This window comes from Poromitra crassiceps, assembly GCF_964638095.1.
Source record: "Poromitra crassiceps genome assembly, chromosome: 2".
Lineage (NCBI taxonomy): Eukaryota > Metazoa > Chordata > Actinopteri > Beryciformes > Melamphaidae > Poromitra > Poromitra crassiceps.
This window is the reverse complement of record NC_139624.1, coordinates 1,334,621-1,350,779: the sequence shown is the minus strand read 5'-3', so window position 1 is coordinate 1,350,779 and position 16,159 is coordinate 1,334,621.

The window sequence follows — 16,159 nt, the reverse complement described above, 5'->3', positions numbered from 1 at the left end:
TTTTTTGGAAAATCTAGCAGGCTTAAATGGGTGTGAGTTATGGGTCAATACGCAAAAGGGTCTGTTATAGCGCCACCATCTGGCCAATATGGCTAATTTTTTGTCTCTGAGCAGTGGGGCACATTTCCAACCTATGTGCAAGGTCTGGCTACTGTAGCCCTTACGGTTTTTGACGTGCATGCTGTTTTAGGGCAGAATAATAATAATAATAATAATAAATATAGCCGCAAGCGGCGATGCGGGGTCCAAGCTTCCGGTGACTTATGATGTCATCATAAATGACATCATATGATGTCATTTATGATGTCATTTATGATGTCATTTATGATGTCATTTATGATGTCATAACTGACGTCGTCATAGAGAAGGTGACAGTCTTGTGACATCACTGATGATGTCATCTATGATGTCATCTATGATGTCATCTATGATGTCATCTATGATGACATAGTGTCAAAGTTTAAACATTTATCATTTCAAGACGGTTTCACGTATCCAAATTCTTTATACAACTTTAGATCAGGGAAGTCCAGAGATGACACAGAAAAAGTTTGGGCTCATTCGGGCAAATGGCCTAGGACGAGTTCGTTTTTTTTTTTGGAAAATCTAGCAGGCTTAAATGGGTGTGAGTTATGGGTCAATACGCAAAAGGGTCTGTTATAGCGCCACCATCTGGCCAATATGGCTAATTTTTTGTCTCTGAGCAGTGGGGCACATTTCCAACCTATGTGCAAAGTCTGGCTACTGTAGCCCTTACGGTTTTTGACGTGCATGCTGTTTTAGGGCAGAATAATAATAATAATAATAATAATAATAATAATAATAATAAACATTACAGATACAATAGGGATCCACGCACTTCGTGCTTGGACCCCTAATAATAACAAGCGGCGATGCGGGGTCCAAGCTTCCGGTGACTTATGATGTCATCATAAATGACATCATATGATGTCATTTATGATGTCATTTATGATGTCATTTATGATGTCATAACTGACGTCGTCATAGAGAAGGTGACAGTCTTGTGACATCACTGATGATGTCATCTATGATGTCATCTATGATGTCATCTATGATGACATAGTGTCAAAGTTTAAACATTTATCATTTCAAGACGGTTTCACGTATCCAAATTCTTTATACAACTTTAGATCAGGGAAGTCCAGAGATGACACAGAAAAAGTTTGGGCTCATTCGGGCAAATGGCCTAGGACGAGTTCGTTTTTTTTTTGGAAAATCTAGCAGGCTTAAATGGGTGTGAGTTATGGGTCAATACGCAAAAGGGTCTGTTATAGCGCCACCATCTGGCCAATATGGCTAATTTTTTGTCTCTGAGCAGTGGGGCACATTTCCAACCTATGTGCAAAGTCTGGCTACTGTAGCCCTTACGGTTTTTGACGTGCATGCTGTTTTAGGGCAGAATAATAATAATAATAATAATAATAATAATAAACATTACAGATACAATAGGGATCCACGCACTTCGTGCTTGGACCCCTAATAATAATTATGATGTCATTTATGATGTCATTTATGATGTCATTTATGATGTCATAACTGACGTCGTCATAGAGAAGGTGACAGTCTTGTGACATCACTGATGATGTCATCTATGATGTCATCTATGATGTCATCTATGATGTCATAACTGACGTCGTCATAGAGAAGGTGACAGTCTTGTGACATCACTGATGATGTCATCTATGATGTCATCTATGATGTCATCTATGATGTCATCTATGATGACATAGTGTCAAAGTTTAAACATTTATCATTTCAAGACGGTTTCACGTATCCAAATTCTTTATACAACTTTAGATCAGGGAAGTCCAGAGATGACACAGAAAAAGTTTGGGCTCATTCGGGCAAATGGCCTAGGACGAGTTCGTTTTTTTTTTTGGAAAATCTAGCAGGCTTAAATGGGTGTGAGTTATGGGTCAATACGCAAAAGGGTCTGTTATAGCGCCACCATCTGGCCAATATGGCTAATTTTTTGTCTCTGAGCAGTGGGGCACATTTCCAACCTATGTGCAAGGTCTGGCTACTGTAGCCCTTACGGTTTTTGACGTGCATGCTGTTTTAGGGCAGAATAATAATAATAATAATAATAATAATAATAAACATTACAGATACAATAGGGATCCACGCACTTCGTGCTTGGACCCCTAATAAACATTACAGATACAATAGGGATCCACGCACTTCGTGCTTGGACCCCTAATTATTAATATTATTGGCAGTGTTTCTCAAGGTAGGTGGTACTTGCGCCCCCCCTGCTGGTGGTACTTGATCCCTGGAATCCCAATGTTTAAATTATGAAATAAAGTGAACCCAACTTTAAAATCAATTGTAAAACATGTTTATCTATCAAAATAATACTACGAATGAAAATAAACTTGTGATCATTGAAATTGAGGTTTATTTTGTTGTCTTGAGATTTAGAAACAAATATTTGTTTCTGACGGACACTATACCTGTTGCGCATGCACAATTACCTGCCCGCCCCGCATGGTTACACAAGTGGTGAACAAAGACGAGGAGGGATGCTAAAGTGGATCAAAACGGGAGAGAATCGTAAAAGAGCTGTAGTAGAGGAGAGCAGCAACGATGAAGCACAAGGAGGTGAAGACAGCAGTCAACCCAGCACAAGTGCAGCTGCTGCAGGTTGCACATAGGCTGCAGGTTGGAATAAATTTGCCTCCTGCGTGAACTGTGCATAGCTGAATACAGGCCCGTAGCTACCATTGAGGACACCGAGGTCATGACCTCGGTATTTTCCACACCAATTTTTTTTTTTTTTTTTTTTTTTTAAATAGCCCTTGTCCCCAGATCTATTAATCTGTCATTGATGTTTTAATGCGACAGTTGATCGGAAATGCAACAATTTGCTTCCTCTCTGTGTGCTATAGAAGAGAGATAACTCACAACATTCAGATTTTGCATTGAGGCTAGATTGGGGCTAGACTTTGGGGACAGTTCTATTGAAGTGAATGGGTAAGTAACTCCCCTGTAAGTGATGTTTGTGTAGATGGGCCATTGTATTTAATTGAGCAGTATTCTGCCATGTGACCTGTATGCAGAATATAAATTATAACATTTGGGGAGACATTTATTTTTTGTATCATTTTAAAGCAACAGCACAGTAAAGAGGATATTAATCTAACATGATGTTTGTAGTTCTTTATAGATCTAGCCTCTTCATTTTGCTCTCAAAGTGCACCAGATTGAAGCATTTTACTTTAAAATGGACAAAATTTTCTATCCGGGGGTGCACAGCCCCCCCTGGTGCCCCCACGCCGCGCTAAAATGACCGCGGTATTTCTCAAACCCTGGCTACGGGCCTGGCTGAATAGACTGTATTTTAACGTCGGTCATATGGTGGTACTTGGAGAGCCAACTACTTTCTCAGGTGGTACTTGGTGTAAAAAGGTTGGGAACCACTGCTTTAACACATTCACTGCCAGCCATTTTTTTTTTTACTGTAGGTAGGTTCTGCCAGAGGGTTTTTTTGAGGATTCTGGCTCATCTTTCAAGACCCGAGGATTATTTTCTGCTAAGATTTTGTGAACACACAATATCTCAAAAGAACTAATAGAATGTGTGCTTTCTCTGTCTAAAAGAGTTAGTTTGTAGAGTTAGTAGTTATGTAAGCATTAGCAGTTGAATACAGCATGGTTTCAGCGTCAGAAAAATTATTTTGAGATAAACGGCTTTTTGTGAAATTCGATAGAACAGTCACTTTAACCATTCATTTTTGGCATCAGTAAGACGTCAGACATCTAAACAATAGTTTTGAACAGTAATTTCCTCCATAACAGCAGGAAACCCCCCTCTGCTTCCAACTCCTCCCTCCGTGGGCGTTCTTCTTGGCTGCAGCGGCCGTGTCACAAGCTTGTCACCAGTCTCACTGCTTTGCTGCTGCTGTCCTGTGCCTGTCTGCGCGGCCGCTCTTTGAGGAAGTCTGGATGGACTCGCTCGCTTCTTGGAGTTTTGGTTGAGAGCTTTGATGAAGCTTTTGCGATTCTGGTCATATTTATGCTGCGTGTTTCAAAGTGTGTTCCACCCGTAATCTATTATGCAAATGTACAATCCCGCACCGCCAGCAATCAGCGCGAAAACGAAAGCGTTTTCGCCAATCCATTTTCATGAGAATGGCTTCGTCACACTGCTTTTTGCTTGCCTTCCTCTAGTCAGGAAAGCACTGTCGCCACTTAGTGGGTCGGTGGAATGGGTTGTACACGTTGTACACGTCCAATACTTATATAAGAGATGTAAAAGGGTTAGATCAACGTCCCACCGTCAAAAAAAAAAATCGAATTTTTTTTGACGTATTAATACGTCATTGGCAGTGAACCGTTGGATTTTTTGACGGATTAATACGTCATTGGCAGTGAACGTGTTAATAAGAAAAATATAAAACAATTCACAGACAACCCAATTATTGCCCACTCAACTAAGATTTGGGATAAAGTCAATGGTTATTTGGGAAATTACTCTTTAATTTCACCACTTACGCCCATAGTGTCCAATCCTCTCATAGAATGTATCCAGAAAGACCATGCCCCCTATTCTCCCACAGGCCTTCGGCGCTAAAACGGGCCTTAACCGCAAAAAAACATGCCTTGCGCCTGTTTTGGGACGATATCAATATGGCTTTACGCTGCCAAATGCGCTTTAGGCCGAATGGGCGTGGTGCAGTCCCAGAATGGGCCAAAGTGGGCGTGTCGGCCTTAAATCTCGGCGTACTGATATCTTCGCACCTGGCGTAAATTTAGCGCTTTGCGCCTTTGAAAACCAGGCCTATTCAGTGCGCCAGTGCTCTTCTGCCTCTCCCCTGTCACCCTTCTCTGTCTCTCTCTGAAACCAGGCCTATTCAGTGCGCCAGTGCTCTTCTGCCTCTTCTCTGTCACCCTTCTCTCTCTCTCTCTGACTCCCTCGCTTAGACAGGCACAACACACTTCCCATATAGGAAAAATAAGTTGTAAGTTGTCTGGCCTGTCCCAGCATGCATTGTGCTTCTCCATTTCGCTACTAAATAGCAACCAAATGAGGCGAAATAGATATAAAAGGTCGATCTAAATGAATGTGTAATGGTAACACAACCTGCAATTGTACACATTTCAATATTGGACCAAATGAAACATCGAAATGAATACACCACCCTATGTGAAACATATATGTCCTCCTGGGGCTATATATATCAATATATGTCGATTTAACGTGATTTAGATAAGTGACAGCGGAACGCGCTTCCTACTGTCATCTGCTATACTGTGATGTCCGCTCCAATAACTTGGCCCTACTTCACATTTAGTTTTACAATAAAAACACATTTATGCAATGACTTTACATAATGTAGGGTATATTTATGTGCATCATTCTACCTGCAGCAGGGGAGAGAAAACGATATCTTTCTGGACAATCACCTTTATTTTTCACCAATATAAAATTTATCTCATCATATAGGGATAGGCTATATTTTTCTAGCTGATGCCTCTAGAACATTCTTTTCACTTTGATCTTGCCATAGTGTAGCATATTTACATGCTTGCAGTATTTAAACTGCAGTTCGATTGGTTTGAGAAGCATAATAATATGGAATAATAGCCTATAATGGAAACAGACAGACTGGATGAAGGGAGGGGGGGGGGGGGCAGAGCGCTTGGCTTTCGTCAGGTTTTGCGGGACCACTGGAATTGGAGCTAAAAAGGCAAGCGTGCGATTCGTTTATTGCACTTATCCAATGAGCATTACGGTGCATAATTTTACACTTAAAAGGCGTGGTTGTAATGCTTTAGGCTGCGTGTAGCGCCAGCACGACGATATCAAGTGCGCTGGTCCACGCCCACTGATTTGCGCTGCGCCAGGCGCTCGGCCTAGAAACAGCGCCGATGCAACGATAGGGGCCCATGGGTTTAAATTATGGGCCCAGAGAAATATAAGGAAAGTCTCGTCAAGGAAAGTCTCCTCAAGTCCCGCGATACTTTCCTGCCGGCTGGCCAACTACTGGCCAGCCGGCAGGAAAGTATCACGGGACTTGACGAGACTTGGTGACCGAGATCACGAATGAGATAATTTGATCCCTGGGAGACTCCAGGGAACAGCCCGCGGGGAAATATCAGTCTGGTGGTTGTTGAGGGATGAGATTATGACGATATGTGGCGAAAACGGGAATAAAACTGGCTATTTAGATGCAGGAAAGACAGGCTGCCAATTGGCCCCCTCGGAGCTCCATTTTACGACTGGCTTGGACGCTATCGATCTCAAAACAATGCTAGGATGGCCAGAAACGCTGCGGAGATCACTGGGTGAGTCGTCAGATCATAATGTGAGGAGAGGGGTCCAGGTTAAAAAAAACGAAATTCTCCTTTAATCCTGACATGGAAGAAAGTGATTGGTTCAGGGAAAATGTTCCCAAATGTACAAGAACAAGATGGAAAACAAGGTTTGTGCTATCGTTAAATTTAAATCAATTTCCTTATGCAGCAATTAGCCTAATGTTAATGCAACAGTGATTGTTTCTAACCAGTTATTGTCCACTGTTTCCTTAGGAAAATCAACAGAACTTTGTCTGACATGGAAGAACACCAACTACAGGTAAAATCAGGTTATGTTACGTTAAGTGTAAGCTCTCTGCATTATCAGCTAATATTAACAGTTACAAGTTAAGTGTAGCATTGTTAAGTGTTGCGTTAATAATAAACTAGATGGTCTACATTTCCTAACGAAAATGTAATTGTGCTTGCTGTCCTCGCCATGCACCGCCTGGCTTCCAAAGTCCCTGCCCATGGACCTAGGGGGACTAAGTAGTTATGGGGGTGCCTATGTGAGTAAAAGGACTTTGGAGTAGAAGTACTTGGTAGGTGGGGAAGTCAGACTGGTTGTAGCCTACTAGAGAGACACAAAAGGCTAGCCCAATCTCTGCAATCTAAACCTACATTACCTGCAAACTACAGCATCAATAATTACCATGTATTGTAAATGTCTCCAACTGTCTCAAGGAAAATAGGACATGATAACCTCCAGAGAAGTAGTATTCCTTGTAGTGTCATTCATGTTTATGGTTGCGACAACAACTGTTTACAAAACTAGCAGGCTTACCAGAGCTGCAAACACACAAGTGAAAAGCTATCAATGGCTGCATCTAATCAGCCAGTAACTAATGTAGGCTATGTTCCATTATGTTAGTGTAAGAAGTCAAATGTACTGATAATAGTCCCTGGTCACCAAAGTAATGGTACCCTTTTAGTTTTGTTACAGAGTTGCTGATCGGTTGTCATGTGTCCAGTCAGCCAGAGAAGCTGCTTGGGTAGCATGCTAACTAACGCCTAACGCAGTGGTTCTCAACTGGTGTAGCCTCAGGACCCACTATTTTCCTTGTCATGAAGTCGCGACCCAAATTTCAGATTTTTTTTTAAACCACTCAAATTTATTGCACAAAAAATAGCGCATTTATTTAATACACAATGCCTTCATGCACTGTCAAATGAACAAAAAAGTGCAACAGAAGTGCAACTACGGCTAAAAACCAATTGAAATAAGGCAGACTTGAATTACAGGCCTATATGTTTTTAAATTTAAACAAGTCAAACTGGTCATGGTCAGAAAGTCTTATTTGAACTGTATGAAATATGAAATAAAAGGCAGACTTTTCTTGAATCACAGGCAGGCTATATGCTTTTTAGTTAAACTGGTCATAACTTTTAATTAAACTGGGGCCATGCAAATCCAGTTTCAATCATCTGAATTGAACTAAAATTAAATATGAAATGAAAAGGCAGACTTCTCTTGAATTACAGGCAGAGCATATGCTTCAGCTTGTTAAACAAGTGAAACTGGTCAGGCTAATCCAGTTTCAATAATCTGAATAAAAAAAAAAAAAAAAAAAAAAAAGTACTGTACTGTAAAAGTCCGCGACCCAATCAAAACGGCCCCGCGACGCTACCCACCAGTTGAGAAACGCTGGCCTAACGCTAGCATTAGCTCAATTAGCTTGTTGCAACTAGTCCCAAACATTGATGAACAGTGTGTCCTAACGCCAGGGGGACAAGGTGTTTGTTTTGGCTGGCTGAGGTTAGCCTATAAGGCACAGTTGTTGTGGCTAACAGCCTCCATTCACACTAGGCTATTCACACTAGGCTATCTCTTCCATTATGTTTTCAAACCCAGCTGGCTGTATAAAATGAACAACCACAAAGTGGTGACACTTACCCATGGGTTCAGTTCATTTTGTTCATTCATTGTTTTCTGGACATGTTACCATGCTACATTAACACAGCAGGTAACAGAACAGACAGGCCTCCCATGGTTGGCGACAAGTGTATATCATTGTCTCTACCCAAGATGCAACAAAGCTCTACCCAACATGCAACGCTGCTGCTCAGAGTTGCTCTTAAGCTCTATTTATCTGGTCAAATCTCACCGGATTCCTGTTTCCAGTACACTTTTAGCATTTGGTTTTTAACAGAGAAGAGTTGGAGCTGCTGAAAACATACAGTATGCAAATGAGAGTGAGACCATGAGTGATATACCCACTGAGATACAAGCATAGGTGTGTCTGTTGTCTGTATAATAGCGTGCGTGCGACAAGTGACAAGTGTCATACAAGAAGGAAGGCTGGCCATAATGAGAATGAATCCGCACTTCCTGCCGCCCTTCAAAATAAAACAATTTAGAAGGGACAGGCACTGAATGCTGCTATAGCGCCCCCTAAAGGCTAAATGACAAAATACTTCTGATATAGGCTCAGAGTACATCCCTCCACACCTGTACCAAGTTTGGTTAGCATCGGACGATCTTTGTGAAATAGGCCCCACCCACAGAAAGTTGGAAGTCGATTATATGGCAACGGTGCGTTTTTTTCAAAAACTTCCAAATCAGTGTTGTGCAGGACAGTCCCCACATGATGTGTGCGTTGGTTTGGTGAAGATTGGACAAAATTTCAAGGAGAAATGGCAAAAAAACGGTTTTGGACAAAATGCAAAATGGCGGAAAATCTAGTCAGACGGAAATGGGCGTGGCCTAGTTGAGTAGATGCGGGAGGACCCAAGGAATCCAGGGAAAAAAGAATTTTGATGATAAACCCTACGGTTCAAAAGTTATCGAGCAAAAGGTAAGGAGGGCTGTTATAGCGCCACCATATGGTCAATTGGTGCAATTTTTTCGGGGATAGTAAAAGACCCCTCAGTGCACCTCCCTACCAAGTTTCGTAGCTCTAGCTGTTATGGTTTCTGAATTACACCTAATTTACTGCAAGATTTTGCAAGATTTTTCCAAACCCCATGCAAGTCAATGGGGAAAAAAATGGCGCTTAATGGCGAATTGCGGCCAAACCACTTTCACAAACCCTTAGCAAAGTCATAGCACACCTGTCCTCAATAAGCCGGTCATTTTGAGGTCTGGCATGTCTATGTGGCGCAAAAATTGGGGGCGTTGTTACGCGCAGAAGTTTTTGGCAGATATAAGAATAATAATAATAATAATAACTAGAATGTCTACATTTCCTACCGAAAATGTAATTGTGCTTGCGTCCTCGCCATGCACCGCCTGGCTTGCAAGGTCCCTGCCCATGCAATTAGGGGGACTAAAGCTTAATTTATACTTATTAGTGTTAATTTCGTCCACGAAAACTATGAGGAAAAATGTTAGTCGACTACCTTTTTCCCCAAGACTAAGACTAGACTAAAATGTTCAGACTTTTAGTTTTATTGACTAAGACAAGACTAAAATACTCAAACTTTTAGTCGACTAAAACTTGACTAAACAAAAAGAGGACGGGGTTGACTAAATATGATAAAAACTAACAAGGACATTTGACACAGGACTAAGACTACGACAAAATAAAAAAATAGACGACAAAATTAACATTAATTATAGACTGTTCCCCCCCCCTCAATGCAGCAGTTCAGGTTCCTGTGCTGCAGCATCATAGATGTAGCTGACATGTAGCTGTCTTAAAAACATTTACAGTAGTTACAGCAGAACCCGCCCAGTCTTAGCTAAGGGTCTTATCTATATGTGTATGAGGCATTGTGTTCCCAAAATGTACAGCTACTTGCTTGTCTACATTCTATCCAGAGAAGTCTGAGTGCTTTCCGCACAGCCAGGCTCCCTCCATTCTCCCCTCAGCTACGGGCTGAGCAGGGACTGTAAATACGGTCCACTTGTCGTTGCTACCGCTGCATGCCGACACTGGCCCGGGTGGGCAGCATCACCATTACCTACTTTCCCTGGGAAAGAGTTGCCAACACTGCTTCGAATTACAATTACTAGTACAAGCGCATCAGCAGATTCAACAGTTTTCATTGACTAAAACTAGACTAAAATGTGAACAGTTTTCGTTGACTAAAACTAGACTAAAATACTTATGGTTTTATTTGACTAAGCCGAGACTAAAATGCTCAAACTTTTAGTCGACTAAAACTTGACTAAATAAAAACAGGATGAGGTTGACTAAATATGATACAGAGTAACAAGGACATTTAACACGGGACTAAGACTAAGACTAAATAAAAAAATAGCCGACAAAATTAACACTAGTCCAATCGCGACCCCTTTAAAGGACTATATGTATTTTTCCCCCCCGAATCCAATGTCGCCATCCGTGAGTCTGTACGAGTTACGCTTGCGGAGATACGTCCGCCCAGCCTGCAGCACTACAGGAGAGAGATAGAGGACAGTGGGGGGTTGGGGGTTTCAAGTCACTGACTTCTGTCAGAAAATAGAGCCATTTAACACTTATTTGAACACAAAAACATTGCTGAATGTAGCTTTAAGTAGTTATGGGTCTGCCTATGTGAGTAGATGCGGAACGTCCCAAGGAATCCAGGGAAAAAATAAGTTTGATTATAGACCCTACGGTTCAAAAGTTATGAACCAAACATAAAGAGGGCTGTTATAGCGCCACCATCTGGCCAATTGGTGCAATTTTTTCGGGGATAGTAAAAGACCCCTCAGTGCACCTCCCTACCAAGTTTCGTAGCTCTAGCTATTATGGTTTCTGAATGACACCTAATTTACTGCAAGATTTTGCAAGATTTTTCCCAACCCCATGCAAGTCAATGGGGGAAAAAATGGCGCTTAATGGCGAATTGCGGCCAAACCGCTTTCACAAACCCTTAGCAAAGTCATAGCACACCTGTCCTCAATAAGCCGGTCATTTTGAGGTCTGGCATGTCTATGTGGCGCAAAAATTGGGGGCGTTGTTACGCGCAGAAGTTTTTGGCAGATATAAGAATAGGAATAATAAGTATGTGGGATTTCAAGATTGTGCCTTGCTTGTCAGCAAGCACAATAATAATGGGGGACTTTGTAATTTGTGCCTTGCTTTCAGCCAAAGTGTCAAGTGTCATACAAGAAGGAAGGCTGGCCATAATGAGAATGAATCTGCACTTCCTGCCGCCCTTCAAAATAAAACCATTTAGAAGGGACAGGCACTGAATGCTGCTATAGCGCCCCCTAAAGGCTAAATGACAAAATACTTCTGATATAGGCTCAGAGTACATCCCTCCACACCTGTACCAAGTTTGGTTAGCATCGGACGATTTTTGTGAAATAGGCCCCACCCACAGAAGATTGGAAGTGGATTATATCGCAATGGTGTGTTTTTTTTTTTTTACTTCCAAATCAGTGTTGTGCAGGACAGTCCCCACATGATGTGTGCGTTGGTTTGGTGAAGATTGGACAAAATTTCGAGGAGAAATGGCAAAAAAACTGTTTTGGACAAAATGCAAAATGGCGGAAAATCTAGTCAGACGGAAATGGGCGTGGCCTAGTTGAGTAGATGCGGGAGGACCCAAGGAATCCAGGGAAAAAATAATTTTGATGATAAACCCTACGGTTCAAAAGTTATCGACCAAAAGGTAAGGAGGGCTGTTATAGCGCCACCATCTGGCCAATTGGTGCAATTTTTTCGGGGATAGTAAAAGACCCCTCAGTGCACCTCCCTACCAAGTTTCGTAGCTCTAGCTATTATGGTTTCTGAATGACACCTAATTTACTGCAAGATTTTGCAAGATTTTTCCCAACCCCATGCAAGTCAATGGGGGAAAAAATGGCGCTTAATGGCGAATTGCGGCCAAACCGCTTTCACAAACCCTTAGCAAAGTCATAGCACACCTGTCCTCAATAAGCCGGTCATTTTGAGGTCTGGCATGTCTATGTGGCGCAAAAATTGGGGGCGTTGTTACGCGCAGAAGTTTTTGGCAGATATAAGAATAGGAACTAGAATGTTTACATTTCCTACCGAAAATGTAATTGTGCTTGCGTCCTCGCCATGCACCGCCTGGCTTGCAAGGTCCCTGCCCATGCAATTAGGGGGACTAAGTAGTTATGGGGGTGCCTATGTGAGTAAAAGGACTTTGGAGTAAAAGTACTTGGTAGGTGGGGAAGTCAGACTGGTTGTAGCCTACTACAGAGACACAAAAGGGGAAAGTCGGCTCAATCTCTGCAATCTAAAACTACATTACCTGCAAACTACAGCCTCAATAATTACCCTGTATTCTAAATGTCTCCAACTGTCTCAAGGAAAATAGGACATGATAACCTCTAGAGAAGTACTATTCCTTGTAGTGTCATTCGTGTTTATGGTTGCGACAACAACTGACTACATGGATTGTACATGGTCAAATGTTTGTCATATTTCATGTGACAGCCTATAAATAGGCAACATTAGATAGAGTGGTTGAATGCCTGTCGTAACAAACACAAAGTCAGAAATGAGCATTACAGACCTATTTGTTGTTGTTCTAATTTTTTGTTAATGTGGTGAGTAGTTGCCCCTGGACATGAGTAGTCAAATGTAGGAAATGTGTTCCAAAGGTATGCACAAGTAATGGAAAGTAATCAATTACATTGCTTCTATATTGTGATTTGGATTCTGTTACCGGTTACGATATTGAATCCAATTGTGGTTCCATGTGTAAAGTAATCCCCGAACCCTGTGAACAGACAAAGTCACATTACAATTGAATTGGTTTCCGGCAGAAAACCCCCAAATGATCAGACATGGCCACAGGACAGGATTCCCGGTTCTTTACTGAGAGACAGGGGGGGGGGGGCTTGAAGGACAAATGAAGAGAGAGCTTGTAGAGCTTTGAGACTACACCTTTACTCTGACCTTTGACCTTAGGCCTCCTGGGTCAGGACGAGATGGAGGGACCAGTGGAGGTCAGCAGAACCATCCAGGCTGCACCTCTACATCAATGACCCTCTGGACGTCCCTGGTCAGGACTTGCTCCGGAAGCAGTGGACAACCCTCAACCGCCTAAGGACCGGCGTCGGATGCTATGGCGCCTCAATGAAGAGGTGGGGTCTCAAGGACAGTGCCTCATGCGAGTGTGGAGCCCCTAGGCTGCACAGACTCTGGAACATATAATCACCAGTTGCTCCAAATACGGGCCACCGCATGGAGACCGCGGTCCATGTACGATGAAACATTGGCCTGGCTTGCCTCAACGGAGCTGCAGGTGTAAAGACACACGCCAGAAGTACTCTGAGCTTTGATGTAGTCTAAATCCGGCCTCAATTGGTAATGTTTGGTGTGTGGTTGCGAAGGTGTAGGCCTATAGGTGTAGGCCTATTGGCCTTGTGGCCATTGGTCTATTTAATGCCTCTCTTAAAAGAGCACCTCGGAGATGCTCAGTCTCCCTGAGACTGAGCCAGCCGATAGGCTAACTGGAAAAGTGCCTGGCTGAGCCACGTGTAACGTATAGGGCAAGTCGAATAATATAATTTCAGTGTGCAATAAAGATAGGCTAACTGGAAAAAGTGCCTGGCTGAGCCACGTGTAACGTATGGGGCAAGCCGAATAATATAAGTTCAGTGTGCAATAAAGACAATTGGCACGTAAGGTATACTTACTCTATGTATTTGCTTACTTAGACGTACTCCACTATTTTGCTCCTATCGCATTTAATACTGTTGATTCCATGCTATGTTGTGTTCTTTCTTCCTATTCTGCTTATTTTACTATCGCATTACTACTGTGTATTTTATTTTATGCTATGTGTGTTATGTGAACGAGCAACTGTAACTTGTCCCAATTTCCCCCTGGGGATCATTAAAGTCTTTTTGATTCTGATTCTGATTCAGGATTAACTGTGTTCGCTACGGTGTTTGCAGGTGGTTGGTTGGGCATTAGGTTGATGTTTCCTAGGGTGTACTAAGTTGTTGTAGTTGTCCATAGATGTTCCTGCTGATGGTCATCAGTGTATAAGTTATTACTTATAGGATGTCAGTAATATGCCAGTAATATACCAGTTACTTTGTCAAGTAAGTCAAGTTCCAAATAGTTTTTTTTTTGGAAATCAAATCACATATAGAAAAAAAAAATCCAATCATTTCCTAATCAAACTGTGTGTTTTTATGCAAATAACCACTATAGATGACAAGAAAGGAAAAGGATAACATTTCGAATTTCGGATTTTTTCCACTGACTTCAAGGTGGTTGCAATTATTTTTCAGGATGTTCTGGGGCAGCAATGTCATTCTGCTGCAGCTGTTGTTTTGGTGAAAATAATGCAAAAGTAGTGTAATAGGTAACAAGTTACTCTACACAGACAGTAAGATTGTAAAGTAACATTACTTTCAAATGAAAGTAACTAATAATATGTAATATATGACTATTTGAAAGTAACTTGCCCAACACTGATGCTCATTGACTGTATTCTGCTGTTGCTTGCCTGTCAGGTGTCACCGTTGAACCTGGGATGTAAACATCAAATTTGTTTCCAGTTGGGCCTCTGGTTTGACATTTCAGAGTTGTGATGCTTTGAAAGCCTCAAGCCTCCTCTAGCCAAAGCAAAGTCTGCACTGCATTATTCATAGAGCTGTATGTAATGACGCTATGTCTATAATATCATTATAGAAGATCGTCTGTTACAAAAAAGATGGCCACTCGGTAGTGCTCTCTGCGCCCTGAGGCAGAGCATATCAGAGATGGTCTACAGAGAAAGATGATCACTCCGAGTGCAAAGGGACGGGTGTCAAACAACTTCATTTAAAGTGACAGTAATATAATGCAGGTCTAGGGTTGAACTGGCCAGGTTCCAACTGCAATATATATTGTGATCAAACCTTTAAATATGGCAGTTAAATGCTGCCGTCACCTGGATAAAACCAGTAATTGGCTCAATGTCACAATCAAAGAGGCTGAAAGAATCCCACACAGGAAACAGGGTGGCAATCCAAAAAGGTCACTTTATTATCTAATTATCTAAAATAAGTTAAGGCTTCCTATAGACAGCTGGCTGCATATGCAATTCATCAAACCTTATTAAAAACCTTGCTAATATGGACAGGACAAACGTCAACGCCGCTCATGAGCTGGTTGTCGGCGGCAGGCCATCTCTAGCTGTCTCTCTCCCCGTCCCGAGTCACAGACGTGCAGGCAGAACGCTCCACCAGCGGCGGCTTCCTCTGTGCCTTCAGCCGTTCATGAGCTGGTCCTCTGCGGCCGCCACGCTCCCTCCCCGTCCCGAGTCAAAGACGGCAGAACGCTCCACCAGCGGCGGCTTCCTTCATGAGCTGCTCCTTGGCGGCCGCCACGCTCCCTCCAGACAGCTGCTCCTCGCCGGGTCGTCTTGCGTGTTGATGCTTTGAGTCGTTAGAAGGAAAATGGGAAATGCTATATACGCCTGTTTTATATATACCCGGCTAGCGGACCTGAAGGGGACAGGACCGCAAGGGGGCGTGGGCACTGGCTTGTTTCTTGTGAATAAAAGGAGGATGTTGGCGCCTGAATTCATTCCAGAAACTATGGCTGTTTGGATTGTCGGGAGCTCGCTAATTCGCCGCCTGCAGGCTCACTTGGAAGCGGGAGATTGTGATCCAAACCTGGGACTGGATGTCGATGTGGTCTGGCTTGGGCGTTCAGGGATGAGGTGGGAGCATCTCATGCCGGTGCTCCGTGAGAAGCTGATAGTTTCTCCGCCGCCAGCTCTCATCGTTATCCATCTTGGTGGAAACAACATTGGCTCTACAGCGAGGGTCGATTTGATGGTGAGGATGAAGTCAGACATTCGGGAAATCGAGTCTCTCTTTCCCAATACCAAATTGCTGTTGTCTGACATTCTGCCGCGTCGGAACTGGAGAGGCCAAACTGCCCGTTCTGGGTACGGCTTGGAAAGGGCTCGACGCTGGCTGAATGGTGTCATGTTTG